The sequence below is a fragment of the Chrysochloris asiatica genome, unplaced genomic scaffold (genome assembly GCF_000296735.1).
Source record: "Chrysochloris asiatica unplaced genomic scaffold, ChrAsi1.0 scaffold00019, whole genome shotgun sequence".
Classification (NCBI taxonomy): domain Eukaryota; kingdom Metazoa; phylum Chordata; class Mammalia; order Afrosoricida; family Chrysochloridae; genus Chrysochloris; species Chrysochloris asiatica.
This window is the reverse complement of record NW_006408537.1, coordinates 8,334,523-8,360,272: the sequence shown is the minus strand read 5'-3', so window position 1 is coordinate 8,360,272 and position 25,750 is coordinate 8,334,523. Positions and strand designations below refer to the sequence as shown.

The following is a 25,750-nucleotide window of genomic DNA, read 5'->3' as shown; positions in this document are numbered from 1 at the left end:
ATATTGTCCTATGATTTATGCATTTGGTAGGATCACCTCTCTTTGGAATGGGCACAAATATGGTTTTCTTCCAATCAGTCGGTCAAGTAGCTGTCTTTCAAATTTCTTAGCATAGATGAGTGAGTACATCTGCTGCTACATCAGTTTGTTGAAATATTTCAATTTGTATTCATCAATTTCTGGAGTCTTGTTCTTTGCCAATGCTTTGAATGCACCTTGGATTTCTTCCTTTAGTACCGTTGGCTCTTGATCATATGCTACCTCTTGAAATGATTGAACATTTTCTTTTTGGCACAGTGACTCTGTGTATTTTTTCCATCTTTTTTTTTTTTTAAGTTTTTATTGTGAATTATGTGGTAGTTTACATGGGAAAACATTATCTTTACATCCATCCCATCGTATTTCGTTTTGTTGCAATGATTACAATCCCCTACATGCATCATCAAACAACCAAAGGGTACACCCTGCATGCCTGCCCCTCGCTGGCAGCACACAGCCTTTCTCCCTCCCTGAGTCTAGAGTCCCCAGCTGCTCCATCTCTCCATGTTTCCATCTTCTTTTGATGTTTTTTGTACCATTTAATATATTGCCAATAGAATCCTTCTATATTTAAAATATATTCTTGAATTTTTTCTTCAGTTCTTTCAGTTTGTGGAATGCTGAGTGTTTTTTCTTTCCTTTTGATTTTCTAACATCAGGTCTTTGCATATTTCATTACAATATTTGACTTTGTCTTCTCAAACTGCCAGTTGAAATTTTCTGTTCAGCTCATTTACTTCCCCATTTTCCCATTTGCTTTAGCACCGCTCTGCTGGAAATCAAGTTTCAAAGTCTATTCTGACATTCATTTTGGTCTTTTCCTTGTTTCTTGTCTTCTTAATGGCCTTTTGTTTTCTTCCTGTATGATGTTCTTGATGTCATCCCACACTCTTCTGGTCTTTGATTTTCAGTGTCTAATGTATCAAATTTGTTCTTGAGATGATCCCTAAATTTCTAGGCTTATATGTTGTACATGTTTCAGTTTTTAGTGGATGTTTTCAGCTGTTCCTTCTCAATTTGAGTTGGGCCTCATCAGCAAATGAAAGTCATGAATGCTTAACTCCATCTATACCATTAAAGTCTAATTTGCTTTGTGGTGGCAATTCTTCTCCAGTCATATTTTGAGTGCCTTCCAACCTGAGGGGTTTATCTTCTGGCATTATATCTAACAAAGTCCTGCTGCTACTCGTAGGTTTTCAATGACTAACCATTCAGATGTGGCCTGACTCCACTTTTTCCTAGTCTCTCTTAATCTGGAAGCTCCATTGAAACCTATCAACCATGGGTGACCCTGCTGGTATTTAAAATATCTGAAGCATAAGGTTTCAAAATCACAGCAACGCACAAGCCACAACATTATGACATACTGACAGGCGATTTGTGGTCTAGTGGGAGAAACGAATATAATTATTATTTTCTTACTAATAAACTGAGATTAAATTATTTGTGTAAGAGAACATAGCAAGGATTAGCTGAATTGGGATTAAAACATAAATCTTCCACTTTCTATTCATGCCATGGATGACCCTGCTGGTTTTAAAATACAGGTGGCATAACTTTCAGAATCGCAGCAACACAGAGGCCATCACAGTATGACAAATTGACAGAAGAGTGGTGGCAATGTATATTATAAAATATTTTTATATTTTTTTGTACCAATCTATTCTCTTACTCTCACATTCACCCTTATAAGGAACTTGTCATTTCCTTTTCTCCATATTAGCCAAAAACTATTTGTTTTTTTAAAAAATTGGAGTACTAAATCTAAGTTTCTGTGAAGCATTCTATTGATTTTACCACTAAATAAACTTGGAAAAAATTCTCAGTCTATCTCGTTATCTTGTAAACAGTGGCTAAGCTAGACAGGGTATATTCTTCTAGCTCGGGTTTCTGTTTTTTGTGTCAATATGCCTGCAATTCACAATAATATTAGCAGCTAGAATTTATTGTGATCTCACTGTCCTGATATTTTAAGATGTCCTTGGAAACCCTAGAAACGGGGTCGCTATGAGTTGGAACCAACTCAACGACACTTAACAACAACATACTGAAGCTTAGAATGTTTAAGGAATATAATTAAGTAATAAATCTTGTCAGAGGTAAACTATGCTTCAACCAAGATTTAGTTTGACTTTGTCAGAAAACCATATATTGAATCCCTCCTTCTGTAATCCCCCTTTACCTCCCGTTTAGATTTTCTGAGTTTCTTTAAACAGACCAGTCAAAAAATACCAAAATGATATCAATCTACCCGAGAGTTCCTTGAGTATATATCAACATTAAATCAAAGCAAAATCCTTTGGGAGTTTAATCATTGCATATTGTTAGATTAATGCAGGCTCTGTGCTAGGTCCAGGGTATTCTATAGGAATGAGATGTGGCCTCTCCCTTTAATGGACTCTGCTGACAATAACTAAGATTAACACAGAATTTCCTTTGTGTAAGGAGCGCTTCTAAATGCTTTATTGTTGTTGAGTACTGTCGAGTCAGTTCTAAGTCACAGTGACCCTATAGGTCAGAGTTGTTGTTGTAAAGTGTTGTTAAGTCTGTTCCATCTCGTAGCAACACTGGACAGAGTTTCTGAGGAGCGATTCGTGGGTTTGAACTGCCAATCTTGTGGGTTGCAGTCCAGTGCTGATCCTACAGTGTCACACCAGGAGTCCATAGATGAGAGTAGAACTGCCCATAGAGTTTCCTAGGCTATAATTTTTACTGAAGCAGATTGCTAGATCTTTTCACTTGTGGGATCAGTTGGTGGGTTGGAACCACCAATCTTATGGTTAGCAGTAGACCTCATAACCATTTCGTCACCAGGACCCCTTTCTAAATGCTTTACTCGTGTTAATTTATTTAATACTCCTCAGGAACTTAATAGGAGTGTGGTGACTCTGTAGCATAAGCGCTGGACTGCTGATCACAAAGTCTGTGGTTTGAGTCCATCACCTGCTTCATGAAAGAAAGATGAAGCTTTCTGCTCACACAAAGTTTACAACCTTGGAAATCCTATGAGTCAGAACCAACTCAATGCCACTTAACAACAACAAGAATCTGGTGAGGTGGGTTAGTATCTCCCATTTTACAGATGACAAAACTAACGCTAACAAAGGCTAAGTAACTAGACACATAGCTAGAATTTGAACAAAGTCATTTTGGTACTTCCTTTTTTCTCACAGGGTTTTCTTTCCCACTATGGTTAGGGAAAGAAGGAGAAAATTCACCTCCACAGGATCTTTTAGGTATCCTGACATTTTGGGGTCCTGAAAAGCTCGGGAGCAGCCCATGCTGGAGTCCTGTGCAGTCAGGGAAAGCGTTGGCTTACCACTACACTCCTTTCACTGGATCCTTGGTCTTCAGGAAGTGGTTGTTAGTCCCTAAAGTGAAGTAGGTATTGCAAAGCCAGGGACCCTGTGCATCTCAAAGTCGAAAGTCCTATTTTGTCTTAGATGACGCAGCAACTCGTTCTCTAAGGTCAGCCCTGTAGCATGTAAAGACAGCTAACTAGAAAATAGATTTTCCTAAGTGAATTTCTGAAGGAGGCTGGAAATTGAATTTTCTTCCTTCCAGCACAGCACTACCACTGACGACATTTGCAGAACTCCCAGTAATTACATTAATTTGCTAAATGCTGCTGCAGATTCAAGGGATGTTTTAAGCTTGATTTTATTTTGGAGTACTGTGCTTCTTATCATTGCTGTGGTTTAATTTATTTTGCACAGTTGTACACAGGTTTTTTGCTTTAGGAGTCTGAAAAGTACCCCTTTACTGGGGGCTTTTTGATTGCTTTTGGCAAGGGATACCTTGCTTACCAGTACAGGGTGTCATAATCTTGGTGCCATTGATATTTTGAGCAATGTAAGCATTTGCTGCAAGGGCCGGCCCACGTATTGTAGGATGTTTAGCTGCATCTCTGGCCTCTCTCTACCCACTTAATGCCAGTGGTACCCACTCCCCTAGTTGTGACACCCCAAAAATATATTTCCAGACAGGGACAGTGTTCTTAGATAGGGGAAGGGATTGCCATATATTGAGAACCACTGCTTAAGTCCATAGTTTACAACAGGAAGAAAGCCACTTAGAGTTAGTTATAAACTTCCAGGAACTGCATTTCTATACAATCAACTCCAGTGCAAATGGTAGATTACTGCATGTTCCTCATACTGCATGGCTGTAACTCCTTTAAAGAATGTTTGTACTTGTCATTGAGGATAGACAAAACAAAACATGCGCCAATACAATGTTTTCTGTATTTACAATTCAATGACATTGATTCCATTCTTTGAGTCATGCAGAGATTCTCACCCTCTTTTTTCCAACGTGTTGCTCCCTGTTGACTTAAACTCACTGCCACCAAAGGTTCCTTTTAATCTTTTGAATTGCTGTTGTCAACTTGATCTCAAATAGATAGTTCTTAAAAGAGCATAATGCTCAAGTAGACATTTAAATATGTAAGCTAAGCTATTGTTTGGACTTCAGCAGATATTTCTGGTTTAAATTTTAAAGATTACCTCAGGGCAATAATTTAAGGGGTTCATCCATCCAGCCCCTCTAGTTCCAGAAAGTCTGGGGTACATTAGAATTTGAAATTCTGTTCTACATTTTACCTCATCTGATCAGGATTCCACTATAGAACCTTTAATCAAAATGTCCAGTAATAGTAACTGGGCACCATTCAGTTATTATGGTCTCGGGGCAAAGGAGGCAGCTGTTCTTAGAAGCAATTAGCCACACATTACAAATCCCCCTCCTATTCCTGACTCACCTGTTGCTCCAGGTGAATAGAAGCCAATTGTTATAACTTGGATAGCTACACTTGCAAACTTTTAAAACCTGAAATACTACACAGTAAACCAGGAGGTAGAATAGAAGTACTAACACATTACTAAGCCTGTTAATTGCGATGTTCCATGAAACTATGAATCTTGCAGGGCAGTGGATTACTTGAATTCACATTTTCTCACCCTCATTTTTGTAATTCCTACCAAACATCTGGGAAGGGCTTTAAAAAGTGAGGTGTTTAGTGTTCACCAAGGAGATCTGTTGTCCACCAAGCTTGCTAACAATGGAAAGAAAGCACAGGGTACCATGTATAGTGGGATCATGCAATAGGGTGTATGGAACTCCAACATGGGGACTAGTCAGTTTTTCCATCCTGCTAGTTAAAATAATCCATGTTCAAAGTGGAAGAAGGGGCTCTCACCACCATCAAGAAAGAAGAATCAGGAGCAAAGTGCATCCTTGAGACCTTGAGATCCTACACACAGAAATGCCTCAATCTGGGAGACAGTGCATTGTGACTCTATAGGAGTGGCAGATGAGTGACAGAAGAGCTGTGGCAGTAGAACTAAGAGCACAAGATGGAGTAATGGGCTCTCAGATCATGGAGTGAATAAAGTTGACTGTCTTCGGACTGAGATTTACTGGTGGAGTGGCGTGCCCTTTGGGTATTTACTAGTGGAGCTTTGTAACAGTACTCGAGCAGTATGGAGGCCAAGCATGGCTGAGACACTGAGCACTAGAAAGAGGCATGTCTGTGGACATGACTGAGATGAGGCACTCGTGACTGAAGAACAGTATCCTAAGCATTTCTGACCAGGAACTGTAACCTATTAACTTCTCTAATAAACTTCATAATTGGGAATATTGTCTGTGAGTCCGTATGGCTATTGAAATGCATTATAAAACCCAGCACAGAAATAGAGACCGACTTGGGAGGGATGGTTGGCCAGAATTAGTAAAGAAGGTTAGAGTGTAGAGACATGTCTTGACTTTGCCTCATAGGAATCAGTCTTGGTCTAATATTGACTGACTTTCCTTCCCTTTTGTAACATCAGAGAAGTCAGACATGTACCCCATACCATTTAGCATTGTAAACCTCCAAAAAAGGAACCAAATCCCATGGTGTCTGGGTTTTACCTAAACAGTTTCAGCACCTACCCAAAATATATTTATCGCACAATTTCTACCAGTTAAACTTATTAACAGCAAACACCGTAACTGGCTGTGTAATTCTACCTTTAATTAATGCTGTATTTCCATCACTATTAGCCCCTTTTACCCACCTCCCTCCTGCCTTTTGTAACCACTGATAAATTTTGGTCTCTATACAATTTGTCTTTTCTTATATTTTTATATAAGTAAGATCAAACAGTATTTGCGCTTTTTTGATGTAAAAAAATTATGATTATTTCACTTAGTATAATGTCTTTAAGCTCCGTCCATATTATGTTGTCATCATTGTTAGATGCTGTTGAGTCGTAACTGACTCATAGAAACTTTATGCACAAGAGAACAAAACACAGCCTGGTCCTGCAACAATCTCACAATCATTACACTTGAGCCCATTACTGCTGCCACAGTTCTAATCCATCTTATTGAGTCTTCTTCTTTGCTGACCCTCCACTTTACTATGCATGATATCCTTCTCGAAGGACTGTTGTTGTTGTTAAGTGCTGTTGAGTCGATTCCGACCCATAGCGACCCTGTATAGGGTTTCCAAGGACCAGCTATTGAGTTTGAACCACCAACCTTGCAGTTCAAACGACTTTGCAGTCTGATGCATTAGCCCACAGCACCACACCAGAAGTCCTCTCCAGCAACTAGTCCCTCCGAATAACATGTCTGAAGTATGAGATGTGAAGTCTGGCCATTGGGATTCTTAGGAGCATTCTAATTGTATGTCTTCCAACACAGAGTTGTTTGTTCTTTTGGCAGCCCATGGTACTTTTAATATTCTCCTCCATATTATAGCATGCACCAAAACTTTGTTTCTTCTATAGACTGAGTAGTGTTCCATTGTGTGTGTGTATATTGTTGCTGTTAAATATCATCAAGTCAATTCTGACTCATAGTGACCCTGTATAGGGTTTCCAAGGAACAACTGGTGGGTTTGAACCACCAACCTTGCAATTAGTAGTCTAGTGCTTATCCCACAATGCAGGAAAGGTGTGGATTAGGGTATCCCTTCACTTGTTCAATCTGTATACTGAGAAAACAAGGTAAGAAACTAGACTATATGAAATAGAACTTGGTATAAGGACTGGAGGAATATTCATTAACAATCTGAAATATGCAGATGACACAAATTTCCTTGCTAAAGTGAAAGAGGACTTGAAGCACTTATTGAAAAATACAAAAGAATATAATCTTCAGTATAGATGATACCTCAACATAAAGAAACCAAAAATTTTCATAACTAGACCAATAAGAGACATCATGATAAATGGAGAAACAATTGAAGTTGTCAAGGATTTCACTGTACTTAGATTCATAATCAATTCCCATGGAAGCAGCAGTCAAAAAATAAAATGACATATTACATTGGCGAAATTTAACGGAAACGACCTCTTTAAATTGTTAAAAAAGCAAAGATGCCACTTTGAGTATTAAGGTGTACCTGACCCAACCCATTGTATTTTTATTGCCTCATATGCACACAAAAGCTGGGCAATTAATAAGGAATACTGAAGAAGAATGGATGCATTTGAGTTATTGTGTTGGTGAAAAATATTGACTATAACATGGACTGCCAGCAGAAGAAACAAAAATCTTTTGGAAGAAGTACAGTCAGAATGCGCTTTAGAAGCAAACATGGTGAGTCTTTGTCTTATATACTTTGAATGTGTTATCAGAAGGGACTAGTTCCCGGAGAAAGACATATGGGAATGAGTCTTTTTTCCCAAATTATTGTAATCCGGTTTATTGTATTCTGGTGGCCTTTCTTTCTTTTTTTTTAAACTCCTTCCTGAAGTGAGAAGGAACTTTCTGACCTTTATTTTTCTTCTCACTACTTCCTAAAGTGAGTAAGGACTTTCCAACTTCCTTAAACTCCCCTAGCAATTTGAATTAGCCAATCAAGTAAGGACAAGAATGCATGCATAGCAATTTGAATTAGCCAACCGAGTAAGGACAAGACTGTGTAGTCGAAGCCCTAGCCAGTGGGGTGAGACACAACCTTAAGACTCGCATCAGGGATAAAACCTGAGTGGACTGCCCACCTGGTGTGCTTGCTAGCCTGTTCTATACAGCTACGTGCACCCTTCTGCAAACGTCAAATTTGCCTTGCCGAGGTAATTTAGTCTTACCGATTGTATTTTTGTGAGATATCGGGGATCGTTTCTAACAGACATCATACTAAGTAAAGTAGAGGGTCCGTGAAAAAGAGGAAGACTCTCAAAGAGGCGGATTGACAAACTGATTGCAACAATGGGCTCAAACACAGCAACCACTGCGAGGACGGTTTATTGTTGTTATGTGCCGTGCAGTCGGTCCCGACTCATAGAGACCCTGTACAGTTTCCAAGGCTGTAAATCTTTACGGGAGCAGAAAGCCTCATCTTTCTTCCGCAGAACAGCTGGTAGTTTCGAATGCTGACCTTGTGGTTCGCAGCCCGATTTGTAACCACTACGCTACCAGAGCTCCTTATTTTATTTTTATCTTAACCATCCTAAAACCAAAGGTACCGATGGCCATTGAGTGGATTCAAACTAATAAAAAAACCCGACAGAGTAGCACTGTTCCCTAGGCTTTCCAAGGCTGAAAATCTTTATGAAAGCAAACTGCTGCATCTTTCTCCTATGGAGCAGCAAGTGGGTTTGAACCACAGACCTTTCACTTCACAGCCCAGTGCTTAACCACTATACCACCAGAGCTCCTTTAGCCATTCTAGTGGGAGTGACGTTGTATCTCATTGTTGTTATGATTTGCATCTCTCTGATGACTAATGATGCCTAGTATATTTTCATGTTTAGTGGCCATTTGAATATTCTCTTTGGTGAAATGTCTGTTCAATTCCTTTGCCCATTTTATGATTATATTATTTGTCTTTTGGTTGTTACGTTGCCAACGTATTATATTGTTTGTTGTTATTATATTATTTTCAGATATATGATTTGTGAACATATTCTCCTAGTTGGTAGCATGTCTTTTCACTTTTTTGTAAAGTCCTTTGATGAACAAAAGCTTTAAATTTTTATGAAGTTGCATTTATTTATGACTGTAAACTCGAGAACCAAACTCTAGATAAGAGTTGATGAATTAATGAAAAATTTAATGATTAATATATAAAAATTTTTCTAATACCATGAATTTGAGGCAACTGAATGTCAAGTAAACCAAGTACTATCACTGGCCTGGTTAATTTTACAATGTACTACTTTAGTTGTGTGTTCATTCATTCTTCAATACAGCAAATGCATATTTGAGATCTTCCTAATGGTTCATGGCATGTACACAGATGCTGGAACACCTGGGTGTGAGTCTTGTCACTTTGACTCCTTGGTTTTGTAAACCCAGGCAAATATACTGACCTGAGAGCCTCCGTTTCCTCATCTACAAAACCGAGAGAATAAGTAGCGTAGCACCGATCTAATGGAGTTATTATATGGATCCACTTAATGTATGCTATGTGCTTAGAGAGTTTCCAAACACCTAGTAAGTGCTATATGTGTTTGCTATTCTTAGGCCTAGTTGGAAGGTATAGTTGGATAAAGTGAAAGATGTACATCAGCATCACTAATTTGAGGCAGGTTGCAATGTGCATTATAAGAGAGGTTCAAATGAAATGTGAAAAAGAAGAAAGATATACAGTCAAAGAAGGGGTGGGAAAAGTAGAGACGGCCTTGTGATGGAGGAGGCCTTTGAGTTGGATCTTCAAAGATGTTTGTTTGGAACAGGATGCCGTGTGAGGGAGATAACATCAGAAAGAAACAACAGTAGGAACAAACAGTTTTTGTTGTTGTTAAGTATTGTTGAGTCAGTTCTAACCCATAGTGACCCTGTATAGGGTGTCCGAGGAGCAGCTGGTGAGCTTGAACCACCAACCTTCAGTTCAAATGGCTTTGCAATCTGGCACATTAACCCACAGCACCATACCAGGACTCCAAGGAAATACTGAGTGGTCCAAATATTAGCTGGAGTTTTAGGGAGCTGATGGGAAGTATGTCTGATAATACAGTTTAGGACCTGTTTTAAGGGCTTTGCACAGGATTAACTTTTGTTCTTCACAGTAAATAGTGAAAAGTCTGAAACTCATGGAGGACTAGGGTTTAGGTCCCAGTATCATTGTGTACTAGCTATGTGTTAAATGCATCACAAAACAGTTCCGAATTTTAGTTTTCTAACTTTAAAAGGATTCCTGGTATGGTACTGTGGGGAGTCGTGGTGTGGCACGGTGGGCTAATGCGCTGGACTGCAAAGTCTATATGAACCACAAGTAGGTGTTTCAAGCTCACCAGTTGCTCCTCGGAAACTCTATACAGGGTTGCTATGGGTCAAAAATGACTTGCTAGCATTTAACAACAACAACACAACAACCTTAAAATGGACAAAAAAATCCAACTACCAACTGCTCTGAACAGGATTACATTATAAGACCTTGGATAGAGTGCAAGAAAGTGTGCAAAAAAAGTCAAAATTATAAAAACATCCAGGTTTACAGCTCAGATAGAGATTGGTGGAACCCTGAGTCCTTAGTCACTGTTCCGGTTTGGAACTGAACTCAAATTTGCTGTTCAAATTTCAGTCAAGCAATAGGCAAGTTCATAGGGGGAACAACTTTATTGATGAGGTATGCACATAATAAAATGGTCAATCATTTGAGATCAAAAGGGCAACATTACAAGGACAAAATTCAGGAGAGTTGTGAAAGAGGGAGGAACATAAACAAGAAACACAGGGAGGAAGTGGGATTAAAGATGTTAACAAGGGACTGCCTGTTGTTGATGTTGTACACAGAGAAGACTGCAATCATTGAGATGAAACAAAGTGTGTGACTTGTTGAATGTAGGCATTCTTTTCTTTCTTTCTTTTTAAAGTTTTTATTGTTTACATGGGAGAACATCAGTTTTACACTCCTTTTTTCATTTGCAATGATTACCAATCCCATCTGTGCATCATCAGCCAACAGTATTTGCTTCTATTCCCTCTGGGTTTTTTTGTGTGTGTGTGTTTGGGGGGTGGGAGGGGGCGGAATGTGCACCAAAACACTCAGGAATATATAATCATTTACACAATCAAAGGGCACATTCTGCAAGCCTGCTTCCTGGCCACCAGCACACAGCCTTTTTTTTTCCGAGAGTCTAGCCGCTCTATCTCTCCATGTCCTCATCTCTGCCTCTATCTGTGGTGTTGCTGCTTCTGTGGATAGGGTTCCACATTCTGTTAATGCTCTTCTTCTTTGATGGTCTTAGGGTCCTCTGTTCCTGGAATATTAGATTAACTACTCCCTGCTTTATGTTACAAAACTTCTACCTTTACAGCTGTGACAATCACAATTAGTCATGATAACAACAATTACTCACTAGTGAATCATAAGAATCGTATCCCCATCTCCTATCACCAGACCTGTGTAGACAAGATGAAAACTATTCAGTGGGGGTTCTACCTTTTCCCACACACTCTGAAACTACACTCCCTCTTGAAAACTTGTAAACCAATCATTTTGTGCCTTTATAGCCACCCCGCCTCCTCATTGTAGGTAGCCAGTGTCTAAGTTGACCATCCCTATCAGCCCTGCATACAGAGTGGGTAGGATGAAGATTCCTTCCCTCTCTTTTGGTATTTTGAGCTACTACATCCATAAGTATAGGTCAAATTCATCAAATTATAGCAATTTACACTTGTTTCCTGTATCAAATTTTTTTGTCTTCTTTTAGTCGAGTTGTGATCTTCAAGCCAGTGAAGCTAGGTCAAATGGGTACTATCTGCAAGTTTGGGGGTTCTTGTCTGTCTCCCCTCACTTCGTATCAGCTGGCTGTTCCACTCTCAGCTCTAGCTCTCCATGGCTATGGCCTTGTTCATGGGCTCAGGGGACCCCAGGTCTCACCATACTTTGGACCAACCAGTCCTTTCTCTTCTCTCTCTCATCTCCAGGTTGACAGGAGTCTATGGAATATGGTTGGATTCAGCCCGTGTCTTCATTATGTCTTTCCCCCTCTTCCACTCATGAGTAGACCAGCGTGGTCTCCAGCAACCTTACATGGCTGCTCGTGTGATCCCTTTGAGTTTCAGTCATAAAGAGGGGGTTGTCCTGAAGGGACTTGATTGCTTGCCTTAATGGCTCTCCAGTGAACAACTTACTTGTCCTTGTAGTAGCCTGGACTACATTCAGACTACATTCAGACTGCTGTTTTTTTGTTTTTGTTTTTGTTTTTGATTTTTCCTGCTTGGTCTTTCTTTCAAGAAGTATCCTCTGTTCCTCTAGCTGCTCCAGACTGGTCTGCTTGTCCTTTCAAGTGGAAATGCCCCACCTCAGAAGGTTCTGGATGGGGCTCAGGATTCCACCTAAGGTCCTATACAGTACCAAGGCTCTGCAAGAAGCTTATTTCACTGGGCAAGTTCTAGAACTCCTTTTAGGTATTCCAATGAGTTATAGGCTGAAGATGAGCTTACAAGCTTTCAGTGATCATATTTCCTGATATTACTTTTTATCCCACTCAAGTGTCTGTTTTACAATAGTAGACAAGGGAAACCAATATTCATAAGACAGTCAAGCATCCTATTTCCCCTCTTTTATCTATTCAGACTATGCTTTGATCCCTGTATCACAGAACCCTGTTATTCCAAGGTTGAGCATACATCACTATTTACCTCTGTCCCATTTAGCCCATGCTAACCCTGTTCCTCTATCTACCTTGTTCTTCCTTCCCTCTCCTCCTTTATGTGTAGTGCCCTCCCCAACACCCAAACTATGATGTGTCTATCTCCTATCCTGTGTTCTACTATCCCTTCCCTCCCACTCCTGGTAACCTATGAAGAATTTTTGTTTCCCTTTAATGTGTGTATCTTTTCTTAAACTTTTACAATATTTTTGTAATATTTGTCTTTTTGTGACTGAATAATTTCACTCAGCATAGTGTCCTCAAGGTTCATCCATGTTATGTGGTAGCTTGCAGCTTCCTTGTTATTCTTCAAGGTAGCATAATATTCCATTGTGTGTACGTACCACAGTTTGTTTATCCTTTCTTCCATTGATGGGCACTTAGGCTGTCTCCATCTTTTTGCTATTGTAAATAGAGCTGCAATCAACATTGGTATGCATATATATACTCATGTAGTGGCTCATATTTCTTGTGGGTAAATACCAAGTAGAGGAATTGCTGGATCATAAGGTATTTCTATTTCCAAGTTTCTGAGGAAGTTCCATACTGTTTTCCAGAGTGGTTAGACCATTTTGCATTCCCACTAGCAATGTAGGAGGGTCCAAGTCTCTCCACATCCTCACCAAAATTTATTACCCTTTGCTTTTTTGAATTTTGCTGTTATTGCTGGTGTGAGATAATAACACATTGTTGTTTTTACACATTTTTTTTTCAAAGCTTTAATTTGGTGAACTACAGCTGATAATTTATTCTTTAAACCTTTACTCAATTCAAAATAAAAAGTTTTTATAAAATTAATTAAATGCAGGTGGTGGGTGGGGTGGACAAAAATAGTGCTTACCTTTCAGAATGTTGTGAAAATTAGTAAAAATAGTTACTATAAAAGGACTTGGTGGAGCTCCTGGGTTGTTGGGTGCTGTCATGTTGATTCTGACTCACAGCCACTGCATGTGACAGAATTAAACTGCTCCATAGGGTTTTCTTGGTTAGAATCTTTACCAAAACAGATCGCCTGGTCTTTTCTAGATGGGTTAAAACCACCAACTTTTCAGGTATCAGCTAACTTAACCATTGTACCACCAGAGCTTCTTGGATGTTGTTAAGTACTGTCAAGTCAAGCAGGTTATGACTCACAATGAACCTTTATAGGGTTTCCAAGGAGTGCCTGGTGGGTTTGTGGTTAGCAGTCTGTGACTAGCAATCCAGTGCTTATCCTACAGTGCCACGCCAGGACTCCCAGTGCTCTATGGTGGTGGTTATGTGCCATGGAGTCGGTTCTGACTCATAGTGACCCTGTGTAGGGTTTCTGAGGCTGTAGTCTTTACAAGAGCAGAGACCCTGATCTTTCTTCTGTGGAAATGCTGGTAGTTTTGAACTGTTGACTTTGAGGTTAGCAGACCAACTCATAACCACTATGCTATCAGAACTACAAATGGCATTAATTATTATTCTAACAAGAGGGCCTGAATTGGAAAAAAAAAAAAAAGAGAGAGAGAGATAGAGAAATTCCAGAAATAGTCAAAAGAGGGAATTGCTGGTATTTTCTGGTCGACAAGATGTTGTTTCTGCTATTGTCAGGTACTTTTGAGTCAATTCTGACTCATAGTGACCCTACACAGGATTTCTGAGGCTGTACATTTTTTATGGGAGTAGAAAGTCTCATCTTGCTTTCATTGAGCAACTGGTGGTATTGAACTGCTGACCTTGAGGTTAGCAGTTCAACATGTAAACCACTACACCATCAATTTCCTTAGAAAGAAAACAACTTAAATAATAAAAACTTGTAGTTAAGGGAGTGGAACATAAAAATACCATTCTATACCCATATATCAGGAGAAAAATGATTATTTCTGCTCCTGCAAAGATTTAAAAAAAAAAAAATTCTGAAATCCTACCCAGGTCACTATGAGTTGGAACTGTCTTGCTGGCACTTAAAAGCAACTTTAAATATTCATAGCTGTATTTACTATTTCAAAAGATCTTTCATATTCTTTTTGCTACTAACAGTCACTGTGGGAGGATTCAGTTATTCATTTCAAGAAGGTATTTCCTCCATAAACACTGAAAGATACTGGGAAAAATGTGCTCTTGGACCTAGTATTCATTTATTTATTCCAAAAACGAATAAAAGTTAAAAAAAAAATCTTGTTTTTCTGATTAGCTTTAGTTTACATTTGACCTTTCTAATTAAATTAGATGTTGTTGTTGTTAATTGCCATTGAGTCGGTTCTGACCCATAGTGATCCTGTATAGGGTTGCCAGGGAGCAGCTGGTGAATTTGAACCACTGACACTTCAATCCTTTGCAGTGAAGACAAAACAAAATCCATCTCCAGAGTCTTTTGGGATTCTTCTGACTTTTGGGATTCAGTTGAGAAAAGTGTTATTTTTGTTTTGTGTATGTTCTTTGAGGAAGAGAAAGTGTTGACTGTCCAAATGTAGGTGTTCTTAAAATCAGTGCAGGGCTCTTGCCTTTGGAACAGACATATCATGATTTCTGTTTACAGAACTTAGAGTCTTTCTTGTGTCTTCAGGATGGGTTAGATGTAGGAGTGCTAGGGTTGCTCTTCAATGATGATAGAAATCTTCTACTTTACCATGAGGTTTAACTGTTTTATCACACAATGAGGGCAGCTTAACAATACTTTAGCAGTGATAGACTCAGGTGGTGATGGCTAGAGCAAGAGACCAGATGATACTTATTTGACTAAGAAACAAAACAAAACACCCCAGTATGTTGCTGGATACAAAGGATAAAATAATAGTATTTAGTCCCTGCTCTTGAGGAAATAACATTTAATAGATAAATCTAATAATAAAAATATCACAGCAGCTTCATATTGCAGGGCATTCTGTGTCTCTCCTCTCCCTCTTTAAATTCCATAATGGATAGAAGCATAAGAAGACAGGGATAAGAGAAGGAGAGGGGCTAGGATAGGGGCAAAAAGTAGGCATTCTTTAAAAACAAACCAACACTTTAACTTGGTGAAACATAGTTAATGAAACATTTGTCATTTGAACCATTTTTAAGCATACAATTCAGTGACATTAATTATATTTGCCAGCTGGACAATGAATAAGGAAGATTGGAGAACTGTTGTTTTTTAAAAAAACTTTTATTATGAATTATTATCAGATTGACATTAAACAAATCATATACTTTGCTTCATTAAAATGATTGTAGTCCACTATAGGTACCATCTGTTAACAGTATTTACCTTTATTCCCTTTAACTCTTGCCTTTCTCCCTGTGTCTCTTGTTACCTTCATCTTTCCTTTGGCAACCTCCCTCTTGTTGTATATTGCCTACCCCTTCACCCACGCTACTATGTGTCTATCCTCTAGCCCATGACTAATTCCCCCTCACCACCCCCTCCCCCCAACACCTTCTCCAGTAACTACCATAGAATGCTTCTTTTATATGAATACCTTTTCTTAACTTTTTACAACATTGGTTCTCATAAAATATTTGCCCTTTTGTGATTGACTAATTTCACTCAGCATAATGTTGTCCAGGGTCATGCATGTTGTCAGATGCTTTGCAAATTCATCATTATTCTTCATTGTTGTGTAGAATTTCATTGTGTCTATATACCAGAGTTTACTTAACCATTCTTCTGTTGATGGGCATTGAACAAAAGGCTGTCTTGATCTTTTTGATGTGTCTGTAGGTCTGAGGCCAGCTCTTCCTGAATTCAGGCTGGTGTTGCTCACGCTAGTGTAGTTCACAATTACTTGGCCCAGAACTCTCAAGAGCAGGGTCTGCACTGGGGATGAATAAGGGTGGGAGCTGGCTACCCTCTGGTTACCAGGGGATCGTGGGGAAAAAGGAGTCACATCTTTCCTCTCTGCTCTGCCAGGCTCCTTTCTGCTGCCAAAGATGCTCACAGAAGTTCAAGATAGATGCGCCAAGCCTGGCCAGTTCACCAATCAGTCTCCCTCTCTCACCATCCCTGCTCAGCGTCTCCTCCCAGCAAACACCGAATTCACTTCTGTAACCTGTCCTCTGGAGTTCAAGGTTCCAGGATTTTCATCTGTGTTTTTTCATATGGTCTCTTGTATCTTAGAGGGTCCATGGAGTGTGTCTGCCTAGTCTGCCATCTTGCTAGAAGTATCCCCCTTATCCATTTCTTAATTTTTCCTTCACCCTTAACAGAAATGTAGCACTCATTGAGCGATAAACTTTTAGATGTAACCTATACGATGCTCAGCTGTCACATGGCGCAGTCAATGGGGAAGCAATGTTTAAAGAAATGGATCAAAAATTTTTTTTTTACTTACTTAAAAAAATTGAAACAGTTTTCACCATCTCTGCCAAAAAGATCAAGTTTTTGTTTAAGGAAGGAATAGGAAAGAGAAGGTTCTGAGGTCCTTTAAGGAAGTGAATAGGAGAGAGAAGGTTATTATGGTCCATTCATAAAGCACAGGAAAACTGTTTTAAAACGACTTTTCCTCATCTTTTTTACATCAAGTTTCTCCACGTACTGCAGCGCCCCAACATCTTTCTTTCTTGACTTTGCAATCATCTCTGAAATTAGCAAGGCAGATGGTTCAAACCCACCAGTCACTCCTCAGAATCCTCATACAGGCTCGCTATGAATCAGTACCAACTCACTGGCATTTAACAACAACAATTTAGGATCCCTAGTGGTGTAGTTGTTAAGCGCTTTACTGCTAATCCAAAAGTTGACAGTTTCACCCCACTAGACACACCTCAAGAGAAAGATGTGGCAGTCTGCCATCAGAAAGATTTATGGCTTTGGAAACCCAAAGGCAATTCTACTCTGCCCTCCAGGGTTACTGTGAATCAGAATTGATTCCATGGCAGTAGATTTTAAAATTTAAACCCATTTGAAGAAGCACTATTAGTGCAGTAGTTAAAGTGCTAAATTCCTGATGGAAAGGTTGGCGATTCGAACCACCTATCAGCTTCACAAGAAAAAAACTGGCACTCTGCTTTCGTGAAGATTATGGCCAAGAAAGTTCTACAGGACAGTTCTAGTGTATCCTCGATCATGTCAGCTCTCTATAGTAAATAACCGACTTAACAGCACTGAGAACAATAGTAGCAGTCTTGATAGAAGTAGCTCAGTAGGCCTTTCTCCTGCAGCACTGCTGGGTCAGTCAAACTGCAGCATTTAGCTTAGTAGCCAGGAGAAAGCCATTTGAGCCACCCAGGACACTTAGAATTATTTTGTTGTTGTTGTTAAGTGCCTTGGAGTCAGTTCTGCCTCATAGTATCCCTGTATAAGGTTTCTGAGGAGCAACTGGTGAATTTGAACCACTGACCTTGCAGTTCAAACCTACCATGTGGTCCAAGGCATTATTTTACCCCGTTGTTGTTTTTGTTGCTGTTAAGTGCCGTCGAGTCAATTCCGAACCATAGCGACCTTGTATAAGGTTTCCAAGGAGCAGCTGATGCAGTTCAAACGACTTTGCAGTCTGACACATTAGCCCACAGCGCCACACCAGGACTCCATTGTTGTTGTTGTTGTTGAGTGCCATCGAGTCGGGTCCGACCCATAGCGACCCTGTACAGGGTTTCCGAGGGTGTAAATCTTTACGGGAGTAGAAAGCCTCATCTTTCTCCCGCGGAGCGGCTGGTAGTTTCGAACCGCTGACCTTAAGGTTCGCAGCCCGATTCGTAACCACTACGCTACCAGAGCTCCTTAGAGGCAGACAAATAATTCATTGCTAAAAGATCCACCCCACCTCAGCCCCCAGCCCTGCTTTAAAGGATGATTAGGAATGAGTCATGTTGATTCGTGCTGATGTGTCAGTTCCAACTCATAGCAACCCTGTATACCACAGAATCAAACACTGTCTGATCCTGAACTGTCTTCACAATTGTTCCTATGTTTGAGCATGTCATTGTAGCCACAGTGTCAATTAATCTTGTAGTGACTCTTAAGAGAGGGAAAATGGACTGAATTTTCCACATCAGCCAGCTTTTGGGGAATATGTGTGTACACAGCCCAGTGCAGCAGAACCGTAAGAATGAGCTAGCATATCTGTGTGTTATTACATTGCCAGTACTCCCCAACCTAGACCACCAGTAATACATCTATAGTTGAAAAAAGTCTGAGTTCATTAACTTATCGCAGGAGAGTAAAGTCACTTTGAGTTTCTTAGTAAGAAAGTCAGAGAAAGGATTTATCACAGTAGTTGGACTTGTCTAAGGTGACTGGAAAAGGACATGATGTTTAGTAAAATGGAGGGTCAGCAAAAAAGAGGAAGCCCTTCAATGAGATGGATTAACATGGTGGCAAAAGCAATGGGCTTAAACATAACAATTGTGAGGATGGGCGGTATTTGATTCTGTTGTACATAAGGTCATTGTGAGTCGAAATGACTCAACAGCACCCAATAACAGCAACAACAAGATGACTTTGAGGTCCAAGGATGTAGTTTTGCTTCAGATCCAATGTTGTCAGGAAGTAAGGATAATGCTATTATGCGCTGTGTTAATCATTCCTATGTGGGAGGCACAGAACCATAACCTCACAATGCTTTAGCCGTTTTTTACCTTGCCCCTTCTGCACAAAGCCACAATCTAGAATATTACAGGAAAGGTTCTGTTAACTTATTTCTTTTGGGACTTCCTTCTTAAATAATCAACCATATGAGATCAAAAGGGCAGCATTTACCAAGGACAAAGCTCAGAAGGGTTAGAAAAGAAAGAGGGGTGGAAACAGGAAACACAGGGAGGAAGTGGGATAACTGATGTTTCATTGTGGGGATTTCAATCAGTGTGATGAAACAAAATGTGTATGAATTGTTGATTGGAAAATTGATGTACTCTGCAAATCTCCATCCAGTTCACAATAAGAAGTGGAAAAAAAGACAATCAGCATTTCAGTTGTTAAAGACTCTTGTTCTATAAATAGAAAATTAAACAATATTATTTTCTTAGTACACTTAGATTTGTCATCCAATGAAATATCTGGTTTCTAATGGAGTATCTTTCATAATTTTGATTTATAAAGCCACTCTAGAAAGTGATGAATTGCCTTCTTGGGTTTGGCCACAGTTTAACCTCAGACACAATTTCATGCCTTACTAGTAAGTTTGTGGCTGGCTGGAAAATAATAAATTACTTGAATAGGGTCCCCTTTTAGCCCTTGTTCATTTAAGAATTCCGTGTGACTTCCCTCTCATTCTTGGGCAATTTAGCCTAGTCCTTGTGAGGCACTGTAGAATAAGCACTGGACTGAAAGGTCAGTGGTTCAAATCTCCCAGCTGCTCCTCTGACACCCTATGAGTCAGAATTGCCTCGATGGCACTTAGCAACAAGTTGCTTTTTATCTGTTATCACTGCACATCTCCCTTCTAGGAAGTTATCTTTACTTATTTTTAAACACCAGACTGCCAATTTAATTCCCTTGAGCATATGGTAATGAAACCACATACAAGGATGATTACTTAGTAAGAAAGTAAGCAGGGGTTTGCATTGGCAAAAAACATGTGAAAGTATTAGTAAATAAACATAAATAAGGCCCTTGTAAAGCCAGTAAACAAGGGATTGCAAATTGGAAAGAGGCTTTGCTCTTATAGGAAGGTGCTGTCGGGCTGAGAGAAAGACAGATGTTAGCCATACCTAGAAGCAGAATCTTTGATGTGGTGAAAAAAATGTGAAATTGTTCACTACAGGTTAGTAAGCAAGCATAAGAAATCCTGTGTTTATCTTGCTTATTGAATAATCTGACAGTCATTTTGCTTTCCACACATAGGCTATTTGGGTAGTGTGCACTGTACAGCTCTTGACCTCCTTTTGAACTCTGGACTTCTCCATCTTTGCCAAGGCTGCCTCACACAGCTCTGTTTGTCCTTGGCTTCTGGCCGTTGGAGGAAATGATTCTTGAGGAGGCTTTGGTTCATCTGTCATCTTATACTTCCAAAGGATTATTAGATGGACACAGTCCTTTTAAGAGATCACAGGCCATCTTGAACTTGTGGATGAACTAATAGACATATAGACAGAGGTCAAAACATTCTCTTAAACTTTTGTATATGCTTTTTATTATTTGAAGAATACTAAATGCATTTGCATAATAACACCCTAAGAAGAATTCACTTTCCAATATTCTCTTATCACTAAGTTTTTATATCAAGAAATGGATCCTGTGTGACACCAGATAATTTCTTTTCCCCCAGGACATTAGGAAGATTCCTTTCTAAAACTGTAAGGAAAGCAGTTGCAACCAGTTCTTTGATGAGTACTACAGAACAGAGTTGTTCAGCACACACACTTGGCTTTCTAGGATCGCCTGGGTTTTGTGAATAAGCAAGTTTATTTAGTATTCCAGGTTTCAGGGGAAGTTGAAAAGCATCTCCAGACCAGAGGAGTATGATAGGTTAGGGCTTTGAATTGGCTTTTTCTGGTTTGATCCCTTGCTGAAATTTTGCATCTCCAATCCAGATATACTAAATCAGAATTATATATAATAATCACCTGAGGACCTATAAAAATGAACTAGAATGAACTGATTTTAAGCCATGGATAGGTCAAGAGTCTTCAGGGCTCAGATTAGGATGCTCTCATAGCCCCTCCAGTGTGGAAGATTCTGACAGAGGAGGCAGCAGGAATCTCCCCAGGCTAAGATCATTCTTGCCTATAATTATCCCCATGAACTAACTAGGAAAAGCATTCTCCAAATAGGTGGCACTGTAAGATAAGCACTGGACTTCTAAATACAAGGTTGGCAGTTCAAACTCAACAGATGCTCCTCAGAAAACTTATACAGGATTGATATGTGTCAGATTTGACTGGATGGCATTTAATAACACCACAATAGGCTTTCTGTAAGGGGGTGATTGTAACATTGGGGGCTTCTGCAGATGAAAATATGCTCACTCTCAGGACCTTCCAGGAAAACCCTCTCATTGAGTCTCAAAAGAAAAAAATATATATATCTATACAAAAAAAGTTGTTTCAGGAGGTGGGACTTGATGGTGGATAGGGTAGAGGTACAGTGAAGGTCTTGGTCAGAAATACCACAGAATACCAGGTGAAGTGGGTTCAGGGAAGAGCTCCAAAACTCTGAACCACATAGGCAGGAATATTTTAAAAGTTTGAAGGCTTATAGCTAGTGGGAACTTGTAGTGGAAGTAAGAAATCAAGTACTTTTGAATCTGCCCGACTCGGTCAGTGAGACCAAACAGCAAGACCAAGCGGGGGAGCAGACCCACCATGGAATAATGCCGTGGGAACCTGGAGGCAAAGGTGGACAATACATTTTTGTCAGTTTTGCTTTGTTCTGATTTTCTCTTTTTTTTTTTGGTATCTGTTTATTGGCCCTCACTGTTTGTGCACCTCCGTTCTGGTGACTAGAGGGGGTGCCTGAGCGAGTGAACACCTCCTACACCCACCACTGATGGGTCCTTCTGCCATACATGTGCACAGATACTCTCAGCCCAAGAGCCAGCCCTGAACTGTTTTTTAATAGGGAAAAGGTCAGAACAAGGGGTGTGGAGAGGGAAAGAGAGTTTAAAAACAAAACAGGCCAAAAATTAAATTAAATCCTGAGATACAGTATAACAACCAACAGTTGTTGTTAGGTGCCATTGAGTCAGTGCCAACTCATAGTGACCTTATGCACACCAGAATGAAACACTGCCCAATCCTGGTCCAACCTCACTATTGTTGCCATGCTTGAGCCCATTGATGCTGCCACTTGGCCAATCCATCTCGCTGGGGGTCTTCCTCTTTTACTCTGACCCTCCACCTTACCAACATGATATCCTTCTTCAGCACCCAACAGTGGCATCTTGAAATCTATCAGGCAGCTTTGAAGGCAAGAAGCTGAACGAAGACATTAAAGTCATACTCATATTAGGCTACAGTTTTTTTTTTTTTTTTTTTTTGTATTCTCTCCCTCCTTTCCCTTTTCTGCGATTATAGACAACAGTATCCAATCTAGTTTTGTTGTTGTTGTTATTTGGGTGGGTTTTTTATTTCTTGTTTTTTTGCTGTTGCTGTTTTATGATCCCCCTTTTGGCAGTAGTAATCTCTGATAAAATAAACTTTAAGGCAAAAACCATCATAATAGATAAAGATGGACATTATCTCATGATTAAAGGGACAATTGAACAAGATGACATAGCCATAATAAATATCTATGCTCCCAATGAAAGAGCTCCAAAATTTATAAAGCAAACTCTAATAGATTTGAAAAAAGAAATAGATGAATTATAATAATTGTGGGCGATTTTAATAAACTGCTTTCAAAAATGGATAGAACAACCAGAAAGAAAATTGACAAAGACACAGAAGAACTAAACAACATAATTAGCCAACTGGACCTCATAGATGTGTACAGAGCATTCAACCCAACAACAGCACAATACACAATCTTTTCCAGTGCACATAGAACATTCTCCAGAATAGGCCATGTGTTAGGCCACAAAACAAACCTCCATAAATTTACAAATATCAAAATACAACAAAGCATCTTCTCAGACCACAATGCTATCAAAATAGAAATCAACACTAGGGAGGCCAAGGAAATAAAGTCAAATATGTGGAAACTGAATAACACCCTGCTGAAAAGTGACTGGATAGTAGAAGAAATTAAACGTGAACTCATAAAGTTCCTAGAAACAAATGAGAATGAAACACAGCATACCAAAATCTTTGGGACACGGTGAAAGCGGTGCTGAGAGGACAGTTTATTGCACTAAATGCACACATTCAAAAAGAAGAATGAACCAAAATTAACACATTAACACAACATCTACAACAATTAGAAACAGACCAACAGAGGGAAGCTACAGCCACCAAAAGACAAGAAATAATAAAGATTGTTGTTGTTGTTATGTGCCATCGAGTTGGTTCCGACCCATAGCGACCCTGTATAGGGTTTCCGAGGGTGTAAATCTTTACGGGAGTAGAAAGCCTCATCTTTCTCCTGCGGAGCAGCTGGTAGTTTTGAACTGCTGACCTTAAGATTCGCAGCCCGATTCGTAACCACTATGCTACCAGAGATTAGAGCAGAAATAAATGAGATAGAAAACTATAGAAGAGATAGAAAAACTACAGAAAGAATCAACAGGACAGGAAGCTGGTTCATTGAAAGGATTAACAAAATTGACAGACCATTGGCAAACCTAGTAAAAGACAAGAGGGAGAAGACACAAATAATATGCATTAGAAACCACATGGTTGATGTCACAATGGAACCAAAGGAAATCAAAAGGATAATAATAGAATACTATGAAAAGTTGTACTGCAACAAATTTGAAAACTTAGAAGAGACAGATACATTTTTAGAAAAACATGACCTATCTAAACGTACACAGAGTAAAGTAGAAAACCTGAACAGACTTATAACAAAAGAAGAAATTGATCAGGTCATCAAAAAACTCCCAACTAAAAGAAGTCAAGGCCCAGATGGCTTCACTGGTGAGTTCTACCAAACATTCAGGAAGAGCTCTCACCAAGTCTACTCAAATTATTCCAGAATATAGAGGTGGATGGAAAGCTTCCTAATACATTTTATAAAGCAAGCATAACCCTCATACCAAAACCAGGGAAGGATGTCACTAAGAAAGAAAATTATAGACCAATATCCCTCATGAGCATAGATGCAAAAGTTCTCAACAAAATCCAAGCCAACAGAATCTAGCAGCACATCAAAAAGAAAATACATCATGATCAAGTGGGATGCGTATCAGGGATGGTTCAACATTAGTAAAACAATCACCGTAATATATAAATAAGAAAAAAGAAAAGAACTACATGATCATATCAATCGCTGCAGAAAAGGCGTTTGACAAAATCCAACATCCATTCCTGATGAAAACCCTCAACAAAGTAGGAATTGAAGGGAAATTCCTCAACATAATTAAGAGCATATATATAAAACCAACAGCCTACATTACTCTCAATGGAGAAAAACTGAAAGCCTTCCCTCTGTGAATAGGAACTAGACAAGGATGCCCTTTGTCACCACTCCAATATTGTGCTGGAAGTCTTTGTTGTTGTTGTTAAGTGCCGTCGAGTCGGTTGCAACCCATAGCGACCCTGTACAGGGTTTCCGAGGCTGTAAATCTTCGTGGGAACAGAAAGCCTCATCTTTCTCCTGCAGAGCAGCTGGTAGTTTCGAACTGCTGACCTTATGGTTTGCAGCCCAATTCGTAACCACTACTCCTGGAAGTCTTAGCCAGAGCTATATGGCAAGAAAGGGAAATTAAAGGCATCCAAATTGGCAAAGAGGAAGTAAAACTCTCTCTATTTGCAGATGATAGATCCTAAACATAGTAAACCCCAAATATTCAGTAAAAAAGCTCTTAGACCTCACTGGAAGATTCAGCAAAGTGGGAGGCTATAATATAAACATACAAAAATCAGTTGGATTCCTCATTACCAAAAATGACAGCGCTGAAAAGGACATTAGGAAAGCAATACCATTTACAATAGCCACCTAAAAGATGAAATATCTAGGAATAAATGTAACCAGAGAAACAAAGGACTTATACAAAGAAAGCTATAAAACCCCACTACAAGAAACCAAACAAGACCTACAAAAGTGGAAGAACGTACCATGCTCCTGGATAGGAAGACTTAACATTGTGAAAATGTTGATACTGCCCAAAGCAATTTACACATATAATGCAATCCCAATCCAGAGTCCAACGATATTCTTCAAAGAGATGGAAAAAACAATTACAAAGTTTATATGGAAAGGAAAAAAACCCAGGATAAGCAAAGCACGGCTTAAGAAGAAGAATAAGGTTGGAAACCTGTCACTCCCCAACTTCAAAATTTACTACATGGCTACAGTGGTCAAAACAGCTTGGTACTGGCACAATGAAAGATACATAGATCAATGGAACAGATCTGAGAATCCAGAAATTAACCCATCTACATACAGCCAACTGATTTTTGACAAAGTACCTAAATATATCGCATGGGGACGGGTTAGTCTCTTCAACAGAGGGTGTTGGCAGAACTGGAAAATGATATGCAAAAGATTGAAACAAGATATTTACCTCATGCCATATACAAAAACCAACTCAGCATGGATTAAAGACCTAAATGTGAATTCCAAAATTATGAAGGCCATCAATGAAAAAATAGGGACAAATGTGAGGGCACTAATTCAGGGAATACACAGA

The 25,750-nt window shown here is 39.4% G+C and overlaps 1 pseudogene; it reads right to left on the bottom strand.

Annotated features, from left to right (window-relative positions):
* Positions 1-15,164: 15,164 nt before the first annotated feature.
* The window catches only part of LOC102823029, an 84,174-nt pseudogene continuing 73,588 nt past the window's right edge, over positions 15,165-25,750 (bottom strand).